This window comes from Anarhichas minor, unplaced genomic scaffold (assembly GCF_050575085.1).
Source record: "Anarhichas minor isolate MPS153535 unplaced genomic scaffold, ASM5057508v1 ptg000003l, whole genome shotgun sequence".
NCBI classification, from domain to species: domain Eukaryota; kingdom Metazoa; phylum Chordata; class Actinopteri; order Perciformes; family Anarhichadidae; genus Anarhichas; species Anarhichas minor.
In genome coordinates, this window is record NW_027466449.1 from 2,087,475 (window position 1) to 2,100,473 (window position 12,999).

Sequence of the window (12,999 nt, forward strand, 5' to 3'; positions counted from 1 at the left end):
TTCCCTGGATGCATGGGAATGTTGACAGTTCCCCCCAGTTTACCAAGATGCACTTGGATTGAACCTCATTAAAGGTATAGTTTGACATTTAGAGTGGTATTGTATATATACAGTTGTGTGAAAAAGTGTTTGCCCCCTTCCTGATTTCTTATTTTTTTGCATGTTTGTCACACTTAAATGTTTCAGATCATCAAACAAATTTAAATATTAGACAAAGATAACACAAGTAAACACAAAATGCAGTTTTGAAATGAAGGTTTTTATTATTAAGGGGGAAAAAAAATCCAAACCTAAACGGCCCTGTGTGAAAAAGTGATTAAAATATTTAAATTTGTTTGATGATCTGAAACATTTAAGTGTGACAAACATGCAAAAAAATAAGAAATCAGGAAGGGGGCAAACACTTTTTCACACAACTGTATATATACATATATATATATATAAATATATTGCACTCCTTGTCGTGCTGAGCCCCAGATGTCATTGCTACAGTGATGAGGTGTGAAAAAAGAGAGAAATAAAGAGAAGGGGAAAAACAAAAGCATAGATCTATGATCTAATGACATGAACCAAAAACTGAGTTGCGTTGCTAAAAACTCAGACACGTACTCAGACACACACCATCCTCTTCATCTGAGTGTCGGCCCAGAGCATTAGACTCTCATAAATCATCATGCTTCCTTCTCTTAAGGCCCAAGACCAATCACACAGACACACACACACAGACACACACACACACACACACACACACACACACACACACACACACACACACACACACACACACGCTGCAGTGCGAGAAGCTAAGCTCATCTGGCTCAATCCGTTTCCATGGAAACAAGCTACTCTCTCTGCAACCGAGCAGCGACAACAAAAGAAAGACCCGGAGGCAGAAAGAGGTGAGAGAGAGAGGAGGACAAGAAAATAAGAAACAATTATAATGCTGTCATTCTTTTTCCTTTTCGATTTTCCCAAAATGTAAATTGAATGTTAAAGTGAATTGCTGAAATGATGAAACCTCGGAGCACTGAGGAGTTTTCTCAATACTTCCTCTCATGTCCAGGTGGAGATACAGTGCAGCATCAGCATGACGGGGATTTGATCATTTGTCTGATGTTTATTTCCACAAGTCTGTCTCCCTCCTCCCTCACCTCTCCTCCTTCATCACACTTTGGGTTATTTCCAGACCTTTTCATTTTTCATCTCCCGCTCTCCTTCCCTCCCTCGCCGCTCTCTTCTCTCGCCCTCTCTCTCACCTTACCTACTTTAGCATCATTCCCGATAATGGAACCACTGATTCTGGCTGGATGTTGAACAGATGTCGAGGGGGCGCAGACTCTCATCGCAAGAGGAAACGATGAGAGTCTGCGACACAAAATCATAAAGCGTATTTAAACTCACTCGTGACTATTGGAGGGCGAGTGTATGAATAAAAGAGATATTCCCACATCACTAATGAAGGCGGAGCCAGAGGTGTGATACGTTTTCAAATGTACAATGGAGCTTTTAAACCTGTGTTTTCGCCTTCATAATATCGTTTTGGGAAATGTTTAAAATAATTGAAGAGATCATACAAATAAAAAAAATTTAATACATTTCTCTTTAAAAAACCCGCACAGTGTGAAACACACATGAACACACCTGCCATGCCAGTCCATTCTAATAGGCCTTTTTCTTCCACAGCAGGAAACGCACAGGTAATAACATTAACGATGGCCCTGTTCTATTCTAGTGAGCCAGTAAGTCCCGACCGCGTGACAGTGAGCCGGTAATAATAATAATAATAATAGCAGACCTGCCCGAGAGTTGTCTGGACCGTCAGTCAGCTGTGTGCACCTCCACCGACCTGCTCCGACTGTGACATTACAGCGCATAGTATGAAATACTGAATAGCTGCAAAAACTGGCAATTAGGTACCCGAAGAGCAAAACAACAACAACATGCTGAGTCAGTTTGTCCAAACTGATCATCATCAGCCTGAAATGTGTCTAAATTGCCTTCAGTTACAAGTTGCATCAGCAGGCAAACGGCTGCATGAGCTGTCAGTTTTAAGACACAATATTGAGGCACACCTAATACTCACTTTTACAAAAGCGATGATTATAAATGTTCAATATTCATGTGTAAAAGCGCACACGCACACGCACACACACACACACACACACTGTGACCACAGCCTGGTTCTCATGTTTCCGAGCCCTCAGGTCTACAGTTGCGCTGCAGATAAGATAACAGTTTGACTTCCATGTTATCTGATATTCAACAGCTTCTGGCTGTGTCCTCTGCTTTTATAGCAAAGGTTTTGTCAGGTAACATTTCACTATATTTCACAGTAATCACAAGCCGACGGTAGGGGAGATGGATCAAAAGAAAACAGTGGAAAAAGGACGACAGAGGCAGAGACCGGTAGATGAATTGCCAAAGACATAAATGCACGCCAAGCCCTCCTTTGCCGAGTGGATGGAGGGACAGAGAGGGAAAGAGGAAGAGATGGTCACTGACGGATCACAACAGCGATGGCAGAGCGAGGGGGAAAAAGGTGAGCGAGAAAGAGAGAGATGTTATCATTCCTCCATCATGGATGAGGAGGCAGAGCAGTGGAAACTCTCGTCCTCCGAATCCAATCGGATTTGCAGCTCAACTGGCCGTGACACAGGGGCACACAGGGCGGGGCGGGATCAAACACATTGAGAGACCCGACCAGAGAGTTAGGCAAAGTCTGGAAGAGGAGAATGTGAGAAATGCGAGGCACTAAAGTTGAAACTCTGGATATGGAACGGTTAAGAGACTGCGAACAGGGAGCATATGAGGACAAAATACACTGAAAACAATGTTGAAACTGAATAAAGACAGGATAAGTAAAACAGCAAATATTCTTAGAAAAAAAGTGGTAAGAGCTGAAAATAGACACGGAGGAATGAAAGCAGCGCCCTGCCACCACGAGAGGCAGCGACACACTGACGAAAAGATTCAAAAGTGCTTCTGATTGAGATGTTGCCGTCTATGCGACAGACCGGAGCAAAGTACCGTAAGTTTCAACAGTGTGCTGATATGGTTCCCGAACGGAGATGGTTTCAACAGCGTAGTGAAGTTACGGCCCATCACGCAGGTTAACTGACTGTAGGTGGGATTGCTCTCTGAGAACGGGAGAGAGAGGGAGAGAGAGGAAGCAGCACAGAAATCAGATTTGCTCTCCGTGTACCGACTCACCTGAAGCAAGAAGGCATGAAATCCTGAGAGAGGAGGAACCATTTAAGTGTATGTGTCCAACTGATATTTTACCAAGCAGGGACACGCGTTACTTTCTGTTTTCACTGTCTTGTGAAGCCCTCTGTGACGTCCTGCTCTAGAGAGCTGCTGTATAAATACACTCTACTTACCTAGTTATTACATTTCTATTCATGATTTAAAGATTTGAGCGGACTTTTCTGCTCAGTAAAAACTACTTTGCACACTTCAGCAGGACGTACGGCTGCTGCAGGGCTCAACGAGAGTTACATACCGCTCGTATGTCGTTACGCGAGTTGAGCTGAGAGCTGGAGCTGAGAGGAGACTAGCTCAGCTTAGCATAACGACAGGAAGCAGAGGGAAAACAGCTTGCCTGTCTCTCTCCAAAGTTCAAACATAACCCCTCTAACTAATTTAACACCTTGCATCTGATTCTTTTAATCTGTATAAAATGTTTTTTTGGGGGTGTTACATACTAAAACTCTCTTCCTCTTCCAAAGCATATATTTGTAAGATATTGGCTGGTTACTTTTAGAGCTGTACCTCTTGTTTCGTATATATTATTTTGTGTCATTTTTAAAAACTATCTCCTGGTTTCACAGCTTCTGGTAGGTGAAGAGAACGGTTGGTTTTGGACACAGCTGTGACACCACCAGGCATTTCCAGTGGTTGTTTACGACCAGGCCATGATGTCATGGTCGTGGACAAACCACATATTGAGCTACAGATTTACAGCAAAATGAGAAACTTATGTTTTTCTGAGCAAAATAGCATTCAAAGGCACTAGTTACTTCATATTCCCACAGCTCTGCTAGTGACACAAAATAACTCAACACACTACAAAGTCAAGCTCTTAAGTCACAAGGTTTTTATTTGACTTTTTATTTTTAAAGTGGCGCTGCTGAAATTCTACAGCTAATATTTTCCTCTGAGGGCAGAAATGAGATCTGATTGCCAGAAAACTGAGTGTGTGTGTATAAAGAGTGTGTGTGTGTGTGTGTGTGTGTGTATGTGTGTGTGTGTGTATAAAGAGAGTGTGTGTGTTTGTGTGTGTGTGTGTATAAAGAGTGTGTGTGTGTGTGTGTGTGTGTGTATGTGTGTGTGTTTGTGTGTGTGTGTATAAAGAGAGTGTGTGTGTTTGTGTGTGTGTGTGTATAAAGAGTGTGTGTGTGTGTGTGTGTGTGTGTATAAAGAGTGTGTGTGTGTGTGTGTGTGTGTATAAAGAGTGTGTGTGTTTGTGTGTGTGTGTGTATAAAGAGAGTGTGTGTTTGTGTGTGTGTGTGTATAAAGAGAGTGTGTGTGTGTGTGTGTGTGTGTATAAAGAGAGTGTGTGTATAAAGAGAGAGTGTGTGTGTGTGTGTATAAAGAGAGAGTGTGTGTGTGTGTGTGTGTGTATAAAGAGAGTGTGTGTTTGTGTGTGTGTGTGTATAAAGAGAGAGTGTGTGTGTGTGTGTATAAAGAGAGTGTGTGTGTGTGTGTGTGTGTGTGTGTGTGTGTATAAAGAGAGTGTGTGTGTTTGTGTGTGTGTATAAAGAGAGTGTGGGTTTGTGGAAGGGAAAGTGATTTATTTGAAGTGCAGGCGAGGGGCCAGTCTGAGAGAACACCACACTCATGTCTCTACATCATCACCGCCACGCACACTGGAACAAAGGGTCTACACAACGCAACACACAATGAGTTGCATAACCAGGGAGTGTGTATGTGTGTGTGTGTGTGTGTGTGTGTGTGTGTGTGATAACGATGGATGGAAGTGATATTTTCCGCTAAAATCCTGCTATTTACAGAGTAAAAAAATAAAATAAAATCCACGAATGTTAATATAACAATACAAACGGATGCTTGTAACAAATTCTAACATCATACTTATTCTTAGTCACACTTGATAACAGCTTTTAGTGTATTCCAAGGATCCAAATGCAGCATTAAGCAGCCCCCCCCACACACACACTTGTCTGCTGCAGAGGAAAGCAGCTCAGAGCACAACGGAGCCGAGCAGATAAGACGGAGGCAAGACCAGCGTTTCCCCAAATCCCCAGGCTGCTCAGCTCGTTACTACACACTGGCGCTGTCTCCACACTCTGCAGTGTCTCACGCGCTTTCACACACTTTTGGTGAAAACAGCTATAACACCCTGCTAGTGCTGAATTAGGAAATAAACGGGCCATTACTGTCGAGCGCTTCGAGCATAAAGCCTCTTTGTCTGCTGCGATGTTGTCGATAAGCCTGAATCGAGGATCATGAAACAAATCCGACTCTTTGCCGTCCAGTTGTTCACTAACGCACTCCAGCGGTTTTGTTTGCTTTCGTCTATTTACTACAAATCAAGATTGACGTCACCTTAAAGATATTTGGGGCGTATTTTCTTTGCTGTTCATTTCAATTGAACGATTTGAAAGTCTTTTTTTTTTTTTTGAGTTTGTGAAATCCATCACAGTGAGCATCAAGTCTGCAGTAACTTTTGCTACATCATCATTGATGAGGAATGCAGAACAGACAATATTGTAATGCTGACGGATGATCGTGGATGACACAACTCAGGCGAAACTGCAGACTCGAGTCTGCAAACAGATTTTTATACTAGAAGTACAGACAAATATGAAAGTGTATGAAAATGATCCAGAAACACTAGAAGCACATTCCTTATATAGTACGAGGCAAACACGTCTCCTGGTGAGGCACCGCTTGTTTACTTCTTGTTTTTACTTTTGGGATAAAAGCACTGCAGTGTTCATCTGTGAGATGCTAACATGTGCAACAGGAGCACAAGAAGAGTCATGAAGTCTATAGACTGACTCTGTATTATTAGCAAATATATATCAATTTAAAGTTATCTGATATTAGCAACAATAAGCTAATGGTCAAACCAGGCCAAGTAGCTGCAAAAACCCCAAAACAAAAGTGTACTGAATTGAGCAAAGGCCTGTTTTATTGCGAATTAATTTCAGTTCTTTGCAGGATGGTCGTGTTATTTCCTCATTGAAACATGCCACATGATGTCACATTAACATATTTTGATGAAGACAGCTGTAATGCTCCAGTAGGAAACTGTGAAGGTGTCAAATGATCTTTAAAAAGGCACAGTACAGGACCAGACTGAAGGAGGCAATTGTGTATTTTGACTCCTAGTGTTTCACTCTGTCAGGCGATTTTCACACTCTCACAGAAAAACCATCAAACAACTGTAAAGAGGGAGAAAAAAACTAAACGAAAGAAAGGAAAATATATGAGCTTTCCAAAACTCATAAACACCAGAAAGACTGATGAACTCCAGGAGTCCAAATGGAGGCCAACAAAAGCCGTCCATTAAAAGTGAGAATACGATTTAAACTCTCATTTCTCTGCATGATATCACACGTAAAATCCTGACATGAAAAATCTGGAACACTGAAGCATTTTATTGCTGTAATTTAGCATTTAGTTGACGTCAGCTTGGACTTTTCTAGTTGACTGTAAAACAAAGCCCTCTTTCTGTCCTTTACACACACGCACAGTTACTGTCTGTCCTCTCTGCTTGCTCACATTCATTCCCTGTGTGTCCACATCACTGCAGGGAAGGCTGTGAGGGTGGGGTGAGGGTGGGGTGGGGGTGGGGGTGGGGAGAAAGAGACGGCTGCTCAATTAATCAACATTTTATTGAAATCGCAATATGGCCGACTCACATTCTGAGGCGCAATATTTGTTAAGGCTGAGATGTGTGTATGAATATTATCTTAAACTAAATATTGTCGTGCTGCAGTGATGTCATCACGTCATATTGTACAGACTTAAGAAAACATCTTTGGTACAGATCGCGACAAGAAAATTACACCAAAATCATTTTTTATATTTTTCAATGAAAATGAGAATTTCCTTTTAAAATCGCAAAATCAGGCAAAAATAATCGCAATTAAGATATTTCTTTCCTATGAATGCACTTTGAAGCTGTTGAATGAGTATTTGAATGAACAGCGTTGCAGTGAGGGAGAATAAACAGGCGACTTCATCGAGGAGCAGATATGCTGAACGAACAATATTCATCTCATGGTTTCTCTCTGGTGAGGTGAGGTCATGACCTCAGCAGAATGAGACAAATTGAGTGTTTCTCCCTCCTCGGTGTTTGTCAGCAACGATGACCGCTCAGAATGACTCACAAGGAAAACCCATCATGTCAGTATTGATTAGGTTCAGATCAGATCAATACTGTCTTGTACCCAGTTAAAGTATTTCCCCTGTCATTACATATTAGTGCTTAGAGGCATTCTTGAGCTTCATAACATTCAGTCTTGATTGTAATGCTGCATAATAACACAATACTGCAAATGTTACTTTACAGGACAATATCAATCATCAATGGATCAACACAATGATGGATGTACAGTAAGAATTAAAGTAAGAAAATGAGTGTTTAAGTTACGCTTACCTGAATCACAACATTCATGAGAGATGTCAGTGAATTTTACTAACCGACAACAAAATAAATCATATAATCCTTCAACTGAATCAATACAATGCCAAATGAATGTTATTAATGCCGGCTACAAAAAAACAATTCCAGACAAAGGCTGCATGGAAGACAACTACCTTCTTTGTGTGAGTTTGTTGCGGCAGCTTCACCACAACTGAGTGCACACACACCTTTTCGCCGGCTCTCCTGAGACGGCTTTTCCTGTCAAAAAAACGGGTGTTAATCAATCTGCCGCAGGCTAAATGGAAACTCTACGCAGCCTGATATAAATGATCCGACCCAGCTGTGAATCAGCCGCCCTTTTCTGGTAAATCACCTGAAGCTAAACCGACGTGCTCCAAGCAGACAGACACTACAGCTCCTGCAGCTTCCATCCAGCTGTATGAGCTAAGTTCTGTTTTCTTCTTCATTCGTACGTCATTTAAATATGATTATTTCAAAGCTACTTGATGTTTGACGTCTCACAACCACCTGAGCCCTGCATGTCTTTAAATCTTCCCACCATGTCTGTTGTCGTATGTTTAGTTGTGCTGATGAACGCTGACACGATGCAACCACACGGTGATTCAGCTCACATCCGTTTGTGTGCATCAGCGAAGCCAACGCAGAGAGAGTGAATGGTCAATCAGCATGGCATTAGCATGGCATTAGCGCAGCAACAAAGTGCCTGCAAGACTGACGGGGGACGGGCATGACACTCTAAATCAGCAGATGCACATGTTCAAGTGCATGAGCAGCTCGTCCTGCTTTTGTCTCCCCCTCCTCCCACTCTCCATCTCTTTCCGTCTCTTGGCTGCATTTGAGTCAGACAAAACCAGTCTCCTCCTCCTCTGCTGTTTACTTTGGCTCGTCACACACAAACACACTCGGAAATATGCAAACAAAGCATCAAGGAAGGGAAGGATGAAAAAAAAGATGGAAGGAGGAAGAGAGGAGAGGAGGGAGGGGAAGGGCAGTTCTTTGTTACCAGAGCCGCTGCTCACTTCCAGCTGCTTCCATTACAAACACGTGTGTGTGTGTGTATATGTCTGCCAATGTGTGTGTGTGTCTCCAGACACTCTGCTTATTAAGGCAGTGTGTTAGTAGGTGACCTTGCCCAAATGAACACTTTGAGTCCAACCTGAATGCTTCATGTTGATCTGAATTATTCATATATGTTGTGTCCATAGATGTGTTTAGCTGTGTGTATTTTGTTGTTTGTGAAGTCCATATATTCACACACACACACACACACACACACACACACACACATATATATATATATATATATGAATATGTGTATACAGAGCTGTGTGCAAGAACAGACTGGGAGGAGGTTGTATGTCTGTGTGTGTGTGTGTGTGTGTGTGTGTGTGTGTGGCAGAAGTCAAGCCTCATCCTAAAATGCCCCTCCTGCCTCATCCCCCATCCCTCCTCAGGGTCCTATTGCCCCTAAACCTTCATTAAAGGGCTAATTGTCTCATACAAGCTCATTTCTGTTTGGTGTGCAGGATTCTTATTATTTTCATTATCAACTGATGTATCAATTGTTTTGTTCACTTAACTGATTTATTGTGAGCCCACTTCAAGCCAGAGCCAGACGTGCCTCCTTTTTAATCTCTTAATCTGTCTGAACAATGACGTAAGAGAAAGACTGCAAACCTTAAAGATTGAACCTACACATTTATAATAATTTATGATCCAAATTGTTATGGAGGGCCGAGAACGTATTAAAGAAAAACTGTGTTTTCTATTTCAGGATTCAGCATTTTTTGCTCGAGGTCTGTTGGTGCAACTTGTCTTCGGGACATTTTCTCCAGTTGCAGAGTAGAAAACACCTGAATATGCAGCCTGATTCCAACCTAAACACAGACTGCTATGACAAGGCTGTGATGACGTCATCATCACTTAACAAAGACAGACACATCAGAGTCATGAAGCCATTCAAATAGGGAAATGGACTTAGAGACAAAGGAGGAGCTCAACGTCTGGAGAATTCAATATTTGATTGACAGAGGATGCAGCATCCATTTACACCCCCCCCCCCCCCCCCCCCCCCCCCCCCAACAAAACGCCTCGACAACCACAGGCTATGATATGTTGCCGTGGCGACGGCCACCCTGTTGGCAGCACATTAATGAAAAGACGGAGAAGAGGAAGAGGAGGAAGGAAGGGAGGAGAAACAAATGACAGGGGGAGGGAGGGAGGGGAGGATGAATGAGGAGAGGGTCAGAGCTTCAGAGGAGAGAGAATGAGTAAAAAAGATGGAAGGAGAAAAGAGGAGGAGGAGATGAAGGGAGGAGGGCGGTTTGATGGAGTAAATCCCTAAAACGCTCTTGACGCAAGGAAGCGATACTTCCTCAAAACAAAGCACCCAGCATCACTAACGACTACAGCTCTCTCCTCACGTCCTCTTTATTTGCTCTCATTTAGGAAGCTCTTTGTTAATGAGACCAGATAATTAAATCATTTGCACGCTGCCGGCGTGTAGAATCAGGTAAACCCAATTTACATAAATACCATCAACAGCAAACAGTCTGTGTGACGGTAAACATCATGCCTGAGACTTACTGACGCTGGACTGTAAACAGTGGCGTTGGGTAGTAGAGACTGCAGCTAAACACTTCTTTGCATCCCCAGAAAATGTACGGATTCAAGAATAACGTTTCTCGCTAAACTGTAGTTCTGCAACAGCAGTAATGACATAATAACACAAAACGGTGGAAATCGTATTGCAGGCTGTGAAATACTTTCCTGCCACATTTCTTCTTCTCTTTCATTTATTTTTCTCTGTGCAGAAAACAAAACAAAACAACATCCCTCTGCGTATATTTGGAAGTATGTTGTAATTCTACTGCGAAGCATTATGTGAGACTATCATAAACATGATGTATTGGTTAATATCTCTGCAAAGTGTGTAAACACGGAAAAAGCTTTTCTCCCCAAAGGTGCTCCATATTATCATATTTGTAAATATGAGCACAGAGGAAAGACTGCGAAGAGGATTTATCGGTACGCTTCCAGAAAAGAAGGAACAACTGATGGAAATTATTGACACAAAAGCCGTTTTTCCTTGAAATGAACCCATCAACTTTAAAAATGAATAGACTGAACAAAAGCTACAAGCCATTCTAAGGGCTTACTAGAGTGGCTATGTTGAGTGTTTTTACATTGAGCGATGGTGTTGCTAGGTTGTGACAAATGTATTAGTGAGTGACTGCTGGTTGGTAGGCTGTAAAAGGCAGAAGTCATTATACGTGTGTGACAATAAGGAGCAAAGTGATCAGCTGTCTAGTATTGAGTTGGACCTATGGCACAGAGTCTCTCTCCACCATCCACTAAACCCATCGACATAACGGATTCTCACTAAGCCATGACGACACCGTCCTGAAACTGAATCTAAATTTTACCGAATAGTGAGTCCACAGAACGCCCGGTGATTCACAACCTCACCATCGATCTCAACAAAAGAGGCTAATGGCACAGACGACCCTTCTGTCACCTGTCCTCTGTTATCTCTGCAGGATTAAAGCTGCACTCATCGAGTTTAGCCGGGACTCTGGTGTCTGCCTCACATCCACTTTTAATTCTAGTAAGTAGCTTTCAACATGCATGCTGCTCAGACTGATAACCATCAAACATTCCACAGGGAACAGAAACTCTGTTTCTCTCGTAGAATGAAAATGCACCAACTGGCTATTGTTATGGTTGAAATGCTGGTATTCTTTGGTGGTGCGCGCAGTTATATTACAATATTAAATACGTTTTCATTATCCTGCCACTGGTCTATGCAGCGATGTGTTCCAAAGTGCTGTATAATCAGTGACTGTAGTGTGTTGTAATTACATGAAGAAGTAATTAAAGGTGTACCTGCTTCTCCCGTCTTCAAGGCAAACAGATTCAGATTAATTTCTGTGTTTAAAGTTGCTGTAAATAGTATTTAGCTTTGCTCACCATAATGTGTTTACGTTGTCATCTTGCCTGGCTAAACAAGGGTTAACCTTCATCATCAACCTCCCTCCCTGTCTTTTCTCACCTGAGCTGCCAGCAACCGTTAGCGCAGCGTCACAGAGAGAAACCATATGTGAACGAGCCCGACGCAAGCTCCTCCACCGACACGGAGAGTCTCCATCTGGTGTGTGTGTGTGTGACGGCAGGGTGTCCCAGCGAACCACAACACAGCACCCTGTTACATCCTATTAATAGAGAGCATCGTGCAGATACACCGGCCTGCTCGCTCCACCTCACTGCACAGTTTATATGTTAGACAGGAAGCGGCTTCTAACGAGGCGACGCCTGAAATGAACCGTTATATATTTGACTAGATTAAAGTCAGAGCTGAAGCAAGTTGAGATGTATTTGTCTTGGTTTGTTTCTAGGGTGAAAAGGGAAAAAAAGGCTATTTCTGCAGATAAAAGGTAGAGGTGATACAACATGATACCTTTTACTCCTCAAGCAAAGCTGCTCTGCCAAAGCCTGCACTCACAAGCTCATCCACATGAATACACACACACACACACGTCCATATGACCCCCATATGGCCTGTGGGCTTCTCGATGAACGTGGTTTGCACCCTTAACTAGTCCGGATGTCTTGTCATGTGTGGTTTCACACCTGACACACACACATCAGTAGAGATAGTTGTAGCATATCAGAGTGGGCTGTATGTGTGTGAGAGAGTGTGAAGTGGAGCGTGTACGACAGGTTGTCCAGCATTTTGCAACATGAACTGCATCAATTAATAATAGTCATTTTCTCAGTGATGATGAACAGGTCAAGTAAAATGTTAAATATGCAGAACAGACTGTAAAGCACTCTGACGCAAATTTGTGATTTTGGTTCTAGACAAATAAGTAATTGAATTAAATACTGAGAGAATGCGCACGTTATGCGTGAGAGCATAGCGTGGCATTCATTTAAAGTAGTTTTACTGAATATGAAAAATAACAGATGATATTCTATGAAGGCCACTTACCGGCGGGTCCTTCATACGTTAACCAGCTGAAGGAAACTATTGTGTGTCTTTCTTGAGTGCTTCTGCGCTCTTTGTGCTTTGAATACTGACAGCCGGTTTGAGCTCACTGACGGCAGAACAAAGCGCGGCTCTGACAGACAAGCCGGAGGCTCTGGTGACCTTTAGGTGAAGTCTGACAGTTCAAACACACGGACAAAGATCAAACACCTGACAGCACACACAAAGCAGACACGGATAACTGCTGAACCTACAGCGCTGTCAGCTATTTATTTGAGACATTAGTGCGATGACACTGCTGAGATTACTGGCAACCTTTGGCGACTTCTACATTGCATTACTTAGGAGTGTGTGTGTGTGTGCGTGTGTGTGTGTG

The 12,999-nt window shown here is 42.6% G+C and overlaps 1 protein-coding gene across 1 annotated transcript in view; it reads right to left on the bottom strand.

The window, feature by feature from the left end:
- mtcl2 (microtubule crosslinking factor 2) overlaps nt 1-12,999 on the bottom strand; it is an 85,148-nt gene that overhangs the window by 30,276 nt on the left and 41,873 nt on the right. The gene's annotated exons all lie outside the window — the stretch shown is intronic.